General features: G+C 28.5%; 1 protein-coding gene and 1 long non-coding RNA gene across 2 annotated transcripts in view; one reads left to right on the forward strand and one right to left on the reverse strand.

The window, feature by feature from the left end:
• The window catches only part of sick (sickie), a 311,918-nt gene that overhangs the window by 259,658 nt on the left and 34,745 nt on the right, over nucleotides 1–17,515 (reverse strand). The window lies entirely within an intron of this gene.
• LOC137000572 (uncharacterized) lies at nucleotides 8,836–12,735 on the forward strand. The gene is made up of 2 exons (XR_010890845.1): nucleotides 8,836–10,809; nucleotides 10,963–12,735. It is a non-coding gene; the product is annotated as an uncharacterized lncRNA (long non-coding RNA).

Raw genomic sequence — 17,515 nt, forward strand, 5'->3', positions numbered from 1 at the left:
CTCTATCGCACGCGGCGCGCTCTTGCTCTCCCGAAATCGTTTACTATACATATTTCGCATCAGATTTTACCGATTGTCTTGATAACTGTTAGGAAGGTTTGAAGGCTGTCAGTATTTACATACAAACAGAAAAACTGTACGTCTCTTTCCTCGATCTCCTCTATCAGACACTTTTCAACGAAGTAATGCTCGCATCGTGTTCAGTTGAATACGTTCTATCATACAGATCAGATCACAATGAGTTTTGAAGAGCGAATTAAAAAAAGGCACCCCTGGATAGAAGAATGTTTTACTAGAACGGTCAATTTTCGAGTACAGTGTCGAGAACCATCTTGTAAAGCAATTTTAAAATACGTGGAGTTTAAAAAATATCAGGAATTTGAGAAGCACATACGTGAAGTGCATTTCGATTATTATCATGAAGAAAATGAGAAGAAAAACAAAGACTGGAAATATTTTAGACTAACAACAGAAAAAAACAAAGCATGTATTATATGTGATATATGTAAAACCCCAATTAAATTTTCACAAAATGAAAACTTATCGAAACATATAGAAAAACATTCGGACCTAGAAAAAAAACTTGCACACGTAAAGAACGAACATTGGAGTTGTAAATATTTTAAACAAATTGAAAATTTTTCTGCTGAATGTAAGCTTTGTGTGAATAAAACAAAAAGAATAAAATTAAGTTTAAAAACACATGATTTACAAAAGCACATGGCTAAACATGAAAAAAATGGGCCAGTAATAGAGTCACGAGATAAACAGTCTTTGAAATATCATATTGAAAAGCATTACTTTTTTAATAAATGTTATACGAAGTCTGTGCATTTGCGAACAGAATGTCGATTTTGCAAAACTAGCTTTCAATGTGTCAAATATCAATCGCTTAAGACACACATAAAAGAACATACATTTATTTATAAAAATGAAGAATCTACAAAGATGGCACATGACAAGAACTGGTTATATTTTAGGTTTACGAGAGAAGAAGCAGAAGAAATAGAATGTATTTTATGTAAAATACCTGTGTTAAATGACCAAATAAAGAATCACGCAAAATATCATATTAAAGAAGGTCCACCATCCTATATATCTCAACATTGGTCACGTAAATATGTAAGACAAGAAGAAGATAATATGATATGTATAATTTGTGAAAAAAGTATAACCGTTTATCTTAACCAAACGAAATTAAAAAAACATATTTCTGATGAACATAAAGACGAGATGAAAAGAATAAACGAAGAAGAAATATTTTGGAAATCGCAAACTGAAAAGAAAAGCTGGTTGCAAGAATATTATACAGATGCTGGTGATTTTCGAGCAGAATGTAAACTTTGCGAACGCAAAGTAGTATATATCAAAGAAACACAATTTAAAAACCACGTAAACGACGTGCATGATGAAGTTCACCATCTTGAAGAACATAAAAATAAACATGATATCTACCTAGGACAGTGGAAATATGTAAGGTACACAAATGACATTGAATCGGAGGAACCAAACACAGAATGCACGATATGTCAAAAAAATGTCACACTACCTCACATAGATCATTATCCACGCGAGATAGTAAACTATGCTCATCATTGGGCACTTAAATACGCGAGACAGAATGGACATGTTGCGAAATGTACGATATGTGAAACACCAGTAGACTTTGAATGTGACGTGGACAATTTAGAAAACCACATAACATCTGTACATCCAGAAGAACAGAAAAAAATACGTCAAATAGATTTGGTACAAAGAACAGTACACGACCAAGCTACACCGTCGACAAGCTACGCAAATTAAAAAAAAAACGATCGTAACTTTTAATTATATTTTATTAATGATGATTGATTAGTAATATTTGTCATAAAACTTTATTCTTAGTGGTGTACTCAATCAAACTATGATAAAAACAACAAAAATCAAATAATTTATATTTGCTTTTTATATCACAAATGTTTATATAGATTTATCTACATTGGACAATGGAAATGATGGTAGCGACATTTTCAAGTAGCATCTCATGACCAGCGATAACGACAGTCTTGACTTTGATCTCAGTGATTTGAAATATATGAAGACATTGGCGTATAATTTGACTTATTTGTCGCATATCGGTTTTGTGTTTATAAATGTATAAGATTTGAAAATTTAAATACATATATATTTATAAATTTATAACAACAAAATTGTTAAAGTTTATAAAATTATATACATAATTATAGATATTACTATATGATGTAATATTCTTCAAATTATGCTTTAAAATAAAATACTGTGTAACTACATTTATAAAAACTAAACCGATTTCGTGAATACAACAAAATTTTTCTCTAGTGACGAATCTTCGAGTGACGTACAGTATATATATAACAAAATTCAGATAATTAATACTTGTTCGAAATATTTATGTAAATTTTATGAAATGGCATTCTGCAGCTTAAAACAGATCTGTCTACGTCACTCAGTATTTGTAGAAAGAAGCTATTGGTTATATATTTTGCAATTCAACATAACAATATTACTTTTTTGTAAAGTATTATCGTGAAAAAAGTAGACGTCAGAACCCTTAGCAAATCTTTAACGACTGTGTTAAGAATGAACTGGAAAATTATATATGTCGTAGTTGGGCATAAATGTATTGTTTTCTTATACATGAGAAAACAGTATATCGCCAAATCCACGTACGAAATGTATATTCCTTTAGTTCCTTTTTACAATACTTGTGTAAATACCTTTTAACGCGTTCGCACGTCTACATTTTTTATGACTTTATGAAATAATTTTGAATAATCTTGTAAAAAGTAAAAGTTCGAATATGCGCAAGAAACAAACATAATGTCCATGTTTTAAAGATCATAACTAAAGAGCGGCTATGACAATTTTGTACAAAAATTCGAACAAATGTATGTCTTGCAAAAATAAGTAGTCATATAAATTTTTTTAAAATTCGTAAACATGTAGAAAAAAACATATGAAAAACTTTAAATACGAAAAGAAGAGAAAAGTATGAATACCGTCGGACATATGTCAAATATTTCAACAAATTATGTTTATAATATATTATTTGAGCAAATGTTTTGTCTATATTTGAATCTCTAATAAATTATGTAATAATATTCCGAAGCTTTATGTATAAGATACTGTATTTCTTTTATTACATTAATGTTATGCTTATGCTGGTATAAAAATTCTTCCATTACGATTAATATTGTCTTAAAGTATTATAGGCATATACTAGATTGTATTACATCTTCATTTTAAAGTTATTTAAAAAGTTTTCGATTACGAATTTAATGTCATCTCTAAAATAATTATAGCACGTAGCAGATTTTATCATTTTATCATTTTAATGTTATTATTATTTTAAAATTTCTCAACTGAAATTAATGTTGTATCTAAGGTATTATAAGTAGAAAATTGTATTATCTTATTATTTTAATGTTATTTCGTTTATTTCAAAATTTCTCGAATCTTTTACGAATTTAATGTTATTGTTTGCGTCATAAATGAGCTTTCGTCACATAGATTTGCATGTAAAAATAACATATTTGAAGATTCATGTAATTATTTAAACATAATTCGAGATTGATTGTATATTTACACAAATACATAAAGCATGTGATAATAATTATAACATTTATAATATATATACAAAAAAAAATTTATATATATAAACCCATGCTTTATTTAATTACGTTACGCAAATATTCATAACGCTTCCTAAAATTGAAAAAAAAAAATACGTTTTATTATCAAGTTGAATAAGCAGAATTATAACGATTTATTCTTCCTTTAAAACAGTAATCGGAATTAATTGAACTTTCCAGCCAATTTTTGCGGTCGATGTATTTTCTTACAAAAATTTATATTTGTCACCTATTTTTTTATTTATCTAAATATTTTCTATGTTACTGAAACAAAATAATGCTTTTTACTCATAAACAATGAGAACACAGTAAATTGTAGCAAATTTGAAATATTAAATATTTGCCAATTTTAATATAAATAATGAAGTGTTTAAATCAAAGACGTTGGAAACTGTAGTCATGAAGTAACTAGCAACAAAATGTTAGAATGTAAAAATCAAACCAATAATTTGGAGTATATTGCGCTATGAAAATAAAAGAAATGACGATAACGATGGTGGTGTATCTAAAATATAAATAAGATGAAGAAATAAGGATGTAAGTATATATATTTCTGCAATGAGAAAATATCTCAATTGCAATACTAAGTTGTATATTTAAATACATTAGAAAAATGCTCATATTTCACCGGTGTAGCCATATAGATCATAGTATTAATTAAATTAACTATAATCTTCATTAATTTCTTGTACATTATTTCTCAAAACATTATTTATCTGCGTAACGAACACGATGTAATGCTTCTCTCTGCCCCTCTTTCTCTCTCCACCATATCATAGTTCTCGCTTCCTCTCCCTCCCTCTCGACCAACTCACTCTCTCTCTATCACACGCGAGCGCGCTCTTGCTCTCCCGAAATCGTTTACAATACATATTTCGCATCGGATCCTACCGCTTGTCTTGATAACTGTTAGGTAGATTTGAAGTCAGTATTTACATACAAACAGAAAAACTGTACGTCTCTTTCCTCGATCACCTCTATCAGGCACTTTTCAACGAAATAATCCTCGCATCGTGTTCAGTTAAATACCTTCTATCATACAGATCAGATCACAATGAGTTGGGAAAAACAAGTTCACCCCACGATAGCGGAATGTTATACAAAAGAGAAAAATTTTCGAGCACAGTGTCGAAAACCATCTTGCAAAAACATCTATAAATACGTGGCGATGAACAAAAATTCTGATTTTGAGAATCACCTACGTGAAAAGCATAAAGATTTTTGTCAACATGAAGAGAATAAGAAGAATAACAAGGCCTGGAAATATTTTAGGCTAACAACAGGAAAAAACGAAGCATGTATTATATGTGATATAAGTGATACCCCAATTAAATTTTCACAAAATGAAAACTTATCGAAACACATAAAAAAACATTCGGAACTAGAAAAAAAGCTTGCACACCTAAAGAACGAAGATTGGGTTTGGAAATACCTGGAACAACTTGAAGATTTTTCTGCTAAATGTAAGCTTTGTGTTAATGAAACAAAAAGAATAAAATTAAAATTAACAACACAATTTTTACAAAAGCACATGGCTAAGCATGGAAAAAAGTTGCCAGAAATAAAGTCACAGATAAACAGAGATAAACAGTCTTTAAAATATCATACTGAAAAGCAGTACTTTTTTAATAAATGTTATACGAAGCCTGTGAATTTGCGAACAGAATGTCGATTTTGCGAACGTAGCTTTGAATGTGTCTCCTATAAATCGCTTCAGCTACACATAAAGAAACATACATTTATTTGGAACAATGAAGAATCTACAAAGAAAGCACATGACGAGAACTGGTTATATTTTAGGTTTACGAGCGAAGAAGCAGAAGAAATAGAATGTATTTTATGTAAAATACCTGTGCTAAATGACCAAATAAAGAATCACGCAAAATATCATATTAAAGAAGGTCCACCATCCTATATATCTCAACATTGGTCACGTAAATATGTAAGACAAGAAGAAGATAATATAATATGTATAATTTGTGAAAAAAATATAAACGTTAATTTTAACAATGCGAACTTAAAAATCCATATCTCTGATAAACATGAAGACGAGATGAAAAGAATAAACGAAGAAGAAATATTTTGGAAATCGCAAACTGAAAAGAAAAGCTGGTTGCAAGAATATTATACAGATGCTGGTGATTTTCGAGCAAAATGTAAACTTTGCGAACGCAAAGTAGTATATATCAAAGAAACACAATTTAAAAACCACGTAAACGACGTGCATGATGAAGTTCACCATCTTGAAAAACATAAAAATAAACATGATATCTACCTAGGACAGTGGAAATATGTAAGGTACACAAATGACATTGAATCGGAGGAACCAAACACAGAATGCATGATATGTCAAAAAAATGTCACACTACCTCACATAGATCATTATCCACGCGAGATAGTGAACTATGCTCATCATTGGGCACTTAAATACGCGAGACAGAATAGACATGTTGCGAAATGTACAATATGTGAAACACCAGTAAACTTTGAATGTGACGTGGACAATTTAGAAAACCACGTATCATCTGTACATCAAAAAGAATTAAAAAAAAGACAAAAAAAAGAACAAAAGATAGAACAAATAGAACAAGGAACAGCACACGATGAAGCTAAGCCATCGACAAGCTACGCAAATTAAAAAAAAAACGATCGTAAGTTTTAATTATATTTTATTAATGATGATTGATTAGTAATATTTGTCATAAAACTTTATTCTTGTAGTGGTGTACTCAATCAAACTATGATAAAAACAACAAAAATCAAATAATTTATATTTGCTTTTTATATCACAAATGTTTATATAGATTTATCTACATTGGACAATGGAAATGATGGTAGCGACATTTTTAAGTAGCATCTCATGACCAGCGATAACGACAGTCTTGACTTTGATCTCAGTGATTTGAAATACATGAAGACATTGGAGTATAATTTGACTTATTTGTCGCATATCGGTTTTGTGTTTATAAATGTATAAAATTTGCAAATTTAAATCCATATATATTTATAAATTTAAAACTTAACAAAATTGTTTAAATTTATTAATTATATATATAATTATAGATATTACTTTAAAATGTAATATTCTTCAAATTATGCTTTAAAATGAAATAGCATGTTACTACATTTATAAAAACTAAACCGATTTCATGAATATAACAATATTCTCTTTTATAATAACGAATCTTCGAGTCACGTACTCAACACACATATAAAAAAACTCAGATAATTAGTACTTGTTCGAAATATTTATGTAAATTTTATGAAATGACATTCTGCAGCTTAAAACAGATCTGTCTACGTCACTCAATATTTGAAGAAAGAAACTACTGATTATGTATTTTTCAATTCAACATAAAAGTATTATTTTTTTATGCAGTATTATCGTGAAAAAAGTAGACGTTAGAACTCTTAACAAATCTGTAACGACTGTCTTAAGAATGAAACAGAGGATTATATATGTCGCAGTTGGGCATAGATGTATTGTTTTCTTGTGCACAAAAAGACAGTATTTCTCCAAATCCACGTACGAAATGTATATTCCTATAGTTCCTTTTTACAATGCTCGCGTAAATACTTTTTAAAGAGTTCGCACGTCTACATTTTCTATGACTTTATGAAATAATTTTAAAGAATCATGTAAAAAATAAAAGTTTGGATATATTGATAAATGCACAAGAAACAAACATAATGTTATTAAAACTCATCACTTAAGGGCTGTGACAAAATGACCGAATATTCGAACAAATGTATGTCTGGCGAAAATAAGTATTGCCACATTAAATTTTTTTATATTCGTAAACGTAAAAACGTAAATGTAAAAAAAAAAACATAAAAAAATTTAAATACGAAACAAAGAGAAAAGTATGAATACCGCCGGACATATGTTAAATATTTCAACAAATTATGTTTAAAATATATTAACTGTGCAAATATTCCGTCTAAATTTGAATCTCTAATAAATAATGTAACAATATCCTGAAGCATTATGTGTAAGATACTGTATCATTTCTTTTATTATTTTAATGTTATGCTTATGCTGATATAAAAATTCCGCGATCATAAACAATGTTGTCTTAAAGTATTACAAGCAGGTACTAAATTGTAGTATTTAATCATTTTAAGCATATTTAAAAAGATCTCGATTATGAATTTAATGTCATCTCTAAATTAATTCTAGCACGTAACAGATTTTATCATTTTATCATTGTAATGTTATTATTATTTAAAAATTTGACAATTATAAAATTAATGTTGTATTTAAAATAGTACAAGTAAGAAATTGTATAATTTTCTTATATTAATGTTACGCTTATTTAAAAATTTCACGAAACTTTTACGAATATAATGTTATGGTTTGTGTGATAAATGAGCTTTTAACACATAGATTTGCACGCCGAAGTAACACATATTTAACACATATTTCATGCAATTATTTAAATATAATTTCAAGTTAATTGTATATTCAAAGATACATAAAACATGTGATAATAAATAGTTCATTTATAATACCTATATAAATAAAAAATATATATATGTATAAGAAATTCATGTTTTATTTAATTACGTAACACAAATATTCATTACGCTTCCTAAAATTGAAAAAAAAAATACGTTTAATTATTAAGTTCAATAAGCAGAATTATAGCGATTTATTCTTGTTTTATGACAGTGATCAGAATTAATTGAACTTTTCAGCCGATTCTTGTGGTCAATGTATTTTATTATAAACATTTATATTTGTTACCTACTTTTTTATATATCTAAACATTTTCTATGTTACAAAAACGGAAAAATATTTTCTACTGGCAAATAATAAAAAGACAGTAAATTAAAGTAAATTTAAAATATTAAAAATTTGCCTATTTTAATATAATCACTAAAGCGTTCAAATCTAAGACGTAGAAAACTGCAGCCAAGAAGTAACTAGCAACAAAATAAAATATGAAAATCAAACCAATAATTTGGAGTATATTGCGCTATGAGAATAAAAGAAATGACGATAACGATGGTGTATCTAAAATATAAATGATATGAAGAAATAAGCATGTAAGTACTTATATTTCTGATATGAGAAAGCATCTCAATTGCAATACTAAGTTTTATATTTAAATAAATTAAAAAAATGCTCATATTTTATCGAAGTAATCAATAATATAGATCATAGTATTAATTATATTAATCATAATCTTCATTAATTTCTTGTACATTATTTCTCAAAACATTATTTACCTGCGTAACGAACGCGCTGTAATGCTTCTCTCTGCCCCTCTTTCTCACTCCTCCATATCATAGTTCTCGCTCTCACTCCCTCTCTTCCGCTCGACAACTCTCTTTCTCTCTCTCTATCGCACGCGGCGCGCTCTTGCTCTCCCGAAATCGTTTACTATACATATTTCGCATCAGATTTTACCGATTGTCTTGATAACTGTTAGGAAGGTTTGAAGGCTGTCAGTATTTACATACAAACAGAAAAACTGTACGTCTCTTTCCTCGATCTCCTCTATCAGACACTTTTCAACGAAGTAATGCTCGCATCGTGTTCAGTTGAATACGTTCTATCATACAGATCAGATCACAATGAGTTTTGAAGAGCGAATTAAAAAAAGGCACCCCTGGATAGAAGAATGTTTTACTAGAACGGTCAATTTTCGAGTACAGTGTCGAGAACCATCTTGTAAAGCAATTTTAAAATACGTGGAGTTTAAAAAATATCAGGAATTTGAGAAGCACATACGTGAAGTGCATTTCGATTATTATCATGAAGAAAATGAGAAGAAAAACAAAGACTGGAAATATTTTAGACTAACAACAGAAAAAAACAAAGCATGTATTATATGTGATATATGTAAAACCCCAATTAAATTTTCACAAAATGAAAACTTATCGAAACACATAGAAAAACATTCGGACCTAGAAAAAAAACTTGCACACCTAAAGAACGAACATTGGAGTTGTAAATACTTTAAACAAATTGAAAATTTTTCTGCTGAATGTAAGCTTTGTGTGAATGAAACAAAAAGAATAAAATTAAGTTTAAAAACACATGATTTACAAAAGCACATGGCTAAGCATGAAAAAAATGGGCCAGTAATAGAGTCACGAGATAAACAGTCTTTGAAATATCATATTGAAAAGCATTACTTTTTTAATAAATGTTATACGAAGTCTGTGCATTTGCGGACAGAATGTCGATTTTGCAAAACTAGCTTTCAATGTGTCAAATATCAATCGCTTAAGACACACATAAAAGAACATACATTTATTTATAAAAATGAAGAATCTACAAGGATGGCACAAGACAACAACTGGTTATATTTTAGGTTTACGAGAGAAGAAGCAGAAGAAATAGAATGTATTTTATGTAAAATACCTGTGTTAAATGACCAAATAAAGAATCACGCAAAATATCATATTAAAGAAGGTCCACCATCCTATATATCTCAACATTGGTCACGTAAATATGTAAGACAAAAAGAAGATAATATAATATGTATAATTTGTGAAAAAAATATAAACGTTAATTTTAACAATGCGAACTTAAAAATCCATATCTCTGATAAACATGAAGACGAGATGAAAAGAATAAACGAAGAAGAAATATTTTGGAAATCGCAAACTGAAAAGAAAAGCTGGTTGCAAGAATATTATACAGATGCTGGTGATTTTCGAGCAGAATGTAAACTTTGCGAACGCAAAGTAGTATATATCAAAGAAACACAATTTAAAAACCACGTAAACGACGTGCATGATGAAGTTCACCATCTTGAAGAATATAAAAATAAACATGATATCTACCTAGGACAGTGGAAATATGTAAGGTACACAAATGACATTGAATCGGAGGAACCAAACACAGAATGCATGATATGTCAAAAAAATGTCACACTACCTCACATAGATCATTATCCACGCGAGATAGTAAACTATGCTCATCATTGGGCACTTAAATACGCGAGACAGAATGGACATATTGCGAAATGTACGATATGTGAAACACCAGTAGACTTTGAATGTGACGTGGACAATTTAGAAAACCACATAACATCTGTACATCCAGAAGAACAGGAAGAAATACGTCAAATAGATTTGTTACAAAGAACAGTACACGACCAAGCTACACCGTCGACAAGCTACGCAAATTAAAAAAAAAACGATCGTAAGTTTTAATTATATTTTATTAATGATGATTGATTAGTAATATTTGTCATAAAACTTTATTCTTGTAGTGGTGTACTCAATCAAACTATGATAAAAACAACAAAAATCAAATAATTTATATTTGCGTTTTATATCACAAATGTTTATATAGATTTATCTACATTGGACAATGGAAATGATGGTAGCGACATTTTTAAGTAGCATCTCATGACCAGCGATAACGACAGTCTTGACTTTGATCTCAGTGATTTGAAATACATGAAGACATTGGAGTATAATTTGACTTATTTGTCGCATATCGGTTTTGTGTTTATAAATGTACAAGATTTGTAAATTTTAATACATATATATTTATAAATTTATAACAACAAAATTGTTAAAATTTATAAAATTATATACATAATTATAGATATTACTATATGATGTAATATTCTTCAAATTATGCTTTAAAATAAAATACTGTGTAACTACATTTATAAAAACTGAACCGATTTCGTGAATACAACAAAATTTTTCTCTAGTGACAAATCTTCGAGTGACGTACAGTATATATATAACAAAATTCAGATAATTAATACTTGTTCGAAATATTTATGTAAATTTTATGAAATGGCATTCTGCAGCTTAAAACAGATCTGTCTACGTCACTCAGTATTTGTAGAAAGAAGCTATTGGTTATATATTTTGCAATTCAACATAACAATATTACTTTTTTGTAAAGTATTATCGTGAAAAAAGTAGACGTCAGAACCCTTAGCAAATCTTTAACGACTGTGTTAAGAATGAACTGGAAAATTATATATGTCGTAGTTGGGCATAAATGTATTGTTTTCTTATACATGAGAAAACAGTATATCTCGAAATCCACGTACGAAATGTATATTCCTTTAGTTCCTTTTTACAATACTTGTGTAAATACCTTTTAACGCGTTCGCACGTCTACATTTTTTATGACTTTATGAAATAATTTTGAATAATCTTGTAAAAAGTAAAAGTTCGAATATGCGCAAGAAACAAACATAATGTCCATGTTTTAAAGATCATAACTAAAGAGCGGCTATGACAATTTTGTACAAAAATTCGAACAAATGTATGTCTTGCAAAAATAAGTAGTCATATAAAATTTTTTAAAATTCGTAAACATGTAGAAAAAAACATATGAAAAACTTTAAATACGAAAAGAAGAGAAAAGTAAGAATACCGCCGGACATACATATGTCAAATATTTCGACAAATTATGTTTATAATATATTATCTGTGCAAATGTTTTGTCTATATTTGAATCTCTAATAAATTATGTAATAATATTCCGAAGCTTTATGTATAAGATACTGTATTTCTTTTATTACATTAATGTTATGCTTATGCTGGTATAAAAAAATTCTTCCATTACGATTAATATTGTCTTAAAGTATTATAGGCATATACTAGATTGTATTACATCTTCATTTTAAAGTTATTTAAAAAGTTTTCGATTACGAATTTAATGTCATCTCTAAAATAATTATAGCACGTAGCAGATTTTATCATTTTATCATTTTAATGTTATTATTATTTTAAAATTTCTCGAAAAAACTGAAATTAATGTTGTATCTAAGGTATTATAAGTAAAAAATTGTATTATCTTATTATTTTAATGTTATTTCGTTTATTTCAAAATTTCTCGAATCTTTTACGAATTTAATGTTATTGTTTGCGTCATAAATGAGCTTTCGTCACATAGATTTGCATGTGAAAATAACATATTTGAAGAATCATGTAATTATTAAAATATAATTAGAGATTGATTGTATATTTACACAAATACATAAAGCATGTGATAATAATTATAACATTTATAATATATATAAAAAAATATATATATATATATAAACCCATGTTTTATTTAATTACGTTACACAAATATTCATAACGCTTCCTAAAATTGAAAAAAAAAATACGTTTAATTATCATGATGAATAAGCAAAATTATAGCGATTTATTGTTCCTTTAAAACAATGATCAAAATTAATTGAAATTTGCGGCCGATTCTCGTAATCAATGTATTTTATTATAAATATTTATATTTGTTACCTACTTTTTTATTTATCTAAATATTTTCTATGTTAGTTTACTGAAATGGAATAATGGCTTTTAATCTTAAACAATAAAAACACAGTAAATTGTAGCAAATTTATTAAATATTTGCCTATTTTAATGTAAATACTGAAGTGTTTAAATCTAAGACGTTGAAAACTGTAGTCATGAAGTAATTAGCAACAGCATGTTAGATTATGAAAATGTTACAATATGGAAATCAAACCAATAATTTGGAGTATAATGCGCTATGAGAATGAAAGAAATGACTATAACGATGGTGGTGCAACTAAAATATAAATGAGATGACAAAATAAGCATGTAAGTACTTATATTTCTGATATGAGAAAGCATCTCAATTGCAATACTAAGTTTTATATTTAAATAAATTAGAAAAATGCTCATATTTTATCGAAGTAATCAATAATATAGATCATAGTATTAATTATATTAACCATAATCTTCATTAATTTCTTGTACATTATTTCTCAAAACATTATTTATCTGCGTAACGAACGCGCTGTAATGCTTCTATCTGACCCTCTTTCTCACTCCACCATATCATCGTTCTCGCTCTCATTCCCTCCCTTCCTCTCGACAATTCTCTTTCTCTCCTTCTATCGCACGCGGCGCGCTCTTGCTCTCCCGAAATCGTTTACTATACATATTTCGCATCACATTTTACCGATTGTCTTGATAACTGTTAGGAAGGTTTGAAGGCTGTCAGTATTTACATACAAACAGAAAAACTGTAAGTCTCTTTCCTCGATCTCCTCTATCAGACACTTTTCAACGAAGTAATGCTCGCATCGTGTTCAGTTAAATACGTTCTATCATACACATCAGATCACAATGAGTTGGGAAAAACGAGTTCACCCCATGATAGCAGAATGTTATACAAAAGAGAAAAATTTTCGAGCACAGTGTCGAGATCCGTCTTGCAAAAACATCTATAAATACGTGCGGTTTACCAAAGATCTTGAATTTAAGAAACACATACAAACAGAGCATCCAGATTTTTATCAGCATGAAGAGAATAAGATAAAAAACAAGGCCTGGAAATATTTTTGGCTAACAACAGAAAAAAACGAAGCATGTATTATATGTGATATATGTGATAACCCAATTAAATTTTCACAAAATGAAAACTTATCGAAACACATAAAAAAACATTCGGAACTAGAAAAAAAGCTTGCACACCAACAGAAAGAAGATTGGGTTTGGAAATATCTGGAACAACTTGAAGATTTTTCTGCTAAATGTAAGCTTTGTGTGAATGAAACAAAAAGAATAAAATTAAGATTAACAACACAATTTTTACAAAAGCACATGGCTAAGCATGGAAAAAAGTTGCCAGAAATAAAGTCACAGATAAACAGAGATAAACAGTCTTTAAAATATCATACTGAAAAGCAGTACTTTTTTAATAAATGTTATACGAAGCCTGTGAATTTGCGAACAGAATGTCGATTTTGCAAAAGTAGCTTTGAATGTGTCTCCTATAAACCGCTTCAGCGACACATAAAGAAACATACATTTATTTGGAACAATGAAGAATCTACAAAGAAAGCACATGACGAGAACTGGTTATATTTTAGGTTTACGAGCGAAGAAGCAGAAGAAATAGAATGTATTTTATGTAAAATACCTGTGCTAAATGACCAAATAAAGAATCACACAAAATATCATATTAAAGAAGGTCCACCATCCTATATATATCAACATTGGTCACGTAAATACGTAAGACAAGAAGAAGATAATATGATATGTATAATTTGTGAAGAAAATATAAACGTTAATTTACACAAAGCGAAATTAAAAAGCCATATCTCTGATACACATAAAGACGAGATGAAAAGAATAAACAAAGAAGAAATATTTTGGAAATCGCAAACTGAAAAAAAAAGCTGGTTGCAAGAATATTATACAGATGCTGGTGATTTTCGAGCAGAATGTAAACTTTGCGAACGCAAAGTAGTATATATCAAAGAAACACAATTTAAAAACCACGTAAACGACGTGCATTATGAAGTTCACCATCTTGAAGAACATAAAAAATATCCACAGAATAAGTACCTAGAACAGTGGAATTATGTAAGGTACACATTAAACACTGTATTGAATAAACTTATCACAGAATGCATGATATGTCAAAAAAATGTCACACTACCTCACATAGATCATAATCCACGCAAGATAGTAAACTATGCTCATCATTGGGCACTTAAATACGCGAGACAGAATGGACATGTTGCGAAATGTACGATATGTGAAACACCAGTAGACTTTGAATGTGACGTGCACAATTTAGAAAACCACGTATCATCTGTACATCAAAAGGAAATGAAAAAAAGACAAAAAAAAGAACAAAAGATAGAACAAATAGAACAAGGAACAGCACACGATAAAGCTACACCGTCGACAAGCTACGCAAATTAAAAAAAAAACGATCGTAAGTTTTAATTATATTTTATTAATGATGATTATTTAGAAATATTTGTCATAAAACTTTATTCTTGTAGTGGTGTACTCAATCAAACTATGATAAAAACAACAAAAATCAAATAATTAATATTTGCTTTTTATATCACAAATGTTTATATAGATTTATCTACATTGGACAATGGAAATGATGGTAGCGACATTTTCAAGTAGCATCTCATGACCAGCGATAACGACAGTCTTGACTGTGACTTAAGTGATTTGAAATACATAAAGACATTGGAGTATAATTTGACTTATTTGTCGCATATCGGTTTTGTGTTTATAAATGTATAAGATTTGCAAATTTAAATACATATATATTTATAAATTTATAACTTAACAAAATTGTTAAAATTTATAAAGTTATATACATAATTATAGATACTTTAAAACATAATATCGTTCATATTATGCTTTAAAATCAAATTTTGTGTAACTACATTTATAAAAACTAAACCGATTTTGTGAATACAACAAAATTTTTCTCTAGTGACGAATCTTCGAGTGACGTACAGTATATATATAACAAAATTCAGATAATTAGTACTTGTTCGAAATATTTATGTAAATTTTATGAAATGGCATTCTGCAGCTTAAAACAGATCTGTCTACGTCACTCAGTATTTGAAGAAAGAAACTACTGATTATGTATTTTTCAATTGAACATAAAAATATTATTTTTTTCTGCAGTATTATCGTGAAAAAAGTAGACGTCAGAACTCTTAACAAATCTGTAACGACTGACTTAAGAATGAACTGGAAGATTATATATGTCGCAGTTGGGAATAGATGTATTGTTTTCTTGTGCATGAAAAAACAGTATATCTCCAAATCCACGTACGAAGTGTATATTCCTTTAGTTCCTTTTTACAATACTTGTGTAAATACCTTTTGACGCGTTCGCACGTCTACATTTTTTATGACTTTATAAAATAATTTTGAATAATCTTGTAAAAAGTAAAAGTTCGAATATGCGCAAGAAACAAACATAATGTCCATGTTTTAAAGATCATAACTAAAGAGCGGCTATGACAATTTTGTACAAAAATTCGAACAAATGTATGTCTTGCAAAAATAAGTAGTCATATAAAATTTTTTAAAATTCGTAAACATGTAGAAAAAAACATATAAAAAACTTTAAATACGAAAAGAAGAGAACAGTAAGAATACCGCCGGACATACATATGTCAAATATTTCAACAAATTATGTTTATAATATATTATTTGAGCAAATGTTCCGTCTATATTTGAATCTCTAATAAATTATGTAATAATATTCCGAAGCTTTATGTGTAAGATACTGTATTTCTTTTATTACATTAATGTTGTGCTTATGCTGGTATAAAAATTCTTCCATTATGATTAATGTTGTCTCAAAGTATTATAAACATGCACTAAATTGTATTATCTTATCATTTTAAGCTTATTTAAAAAAATCTCGATTACGAATTTAATGTCATCTCTAAAATAATTATAGCACGTAACAGATTTTGTTATTTTATCATTTTAATGTTATTATTATTTAAAAATTTCTCAACTACGAAATTAATGTTGTATCTAAGATATTACAAGTAGGAAATTGTATCGTTTTATTATTTTAATGTCACGCGTAATTAAAAATTTCTCGAATCATTTGCGGATTTAATGTTACTGTTTGTGTGATAAATGAGCTTTTGGCACATAGATTTGCACGCGAAAGTAACACATATTTAACACATATTCCTTGCAATTATTTAAATATAATTTGAAGTTAATTGTATATTCAAAGATACATATAGCATGTGATAATAAATAGTACATTAATAATACCTATATAAATAAAAAATATATATATGTATAAGAAATTCATGTTTTATTTCAGCGCTCGGAATTAGTTGCACATTTCGGGCCGATTTCCGAGACAACGCCTCCTGTTCCACCACTACCGTTCGGCCGCTGGCGGCCGAGCCGCCGATAGCTCTGGCGCAGGAGCGTTTTATATAAGAAATAGGCTGGGTTGTTGAGGCACCTCTCAGAAAATAGTAATATTTTCTTTGCTACATAAATAATGTTTATTTTCATTAATAATTAAATATATATATATTATGTATTAATAAAAATAAACATTATTTATGTAGTGAAGAAAATGTTACGATTTCCCGAAA

Source organism: Linepithema humile, chromosome 6 (assembly GCF_040581485.1).
Source record: "Linepithema humile isolate Giens D197 chromosome 6, Lhum_UNIL_v1.0, whole genome shotgun sequence".
NCBI lineage: Eukaryota > Metazoa > Arthropoda > Insecta > Hymenoptera > Formicidae > Linepithema > Linepithema humile.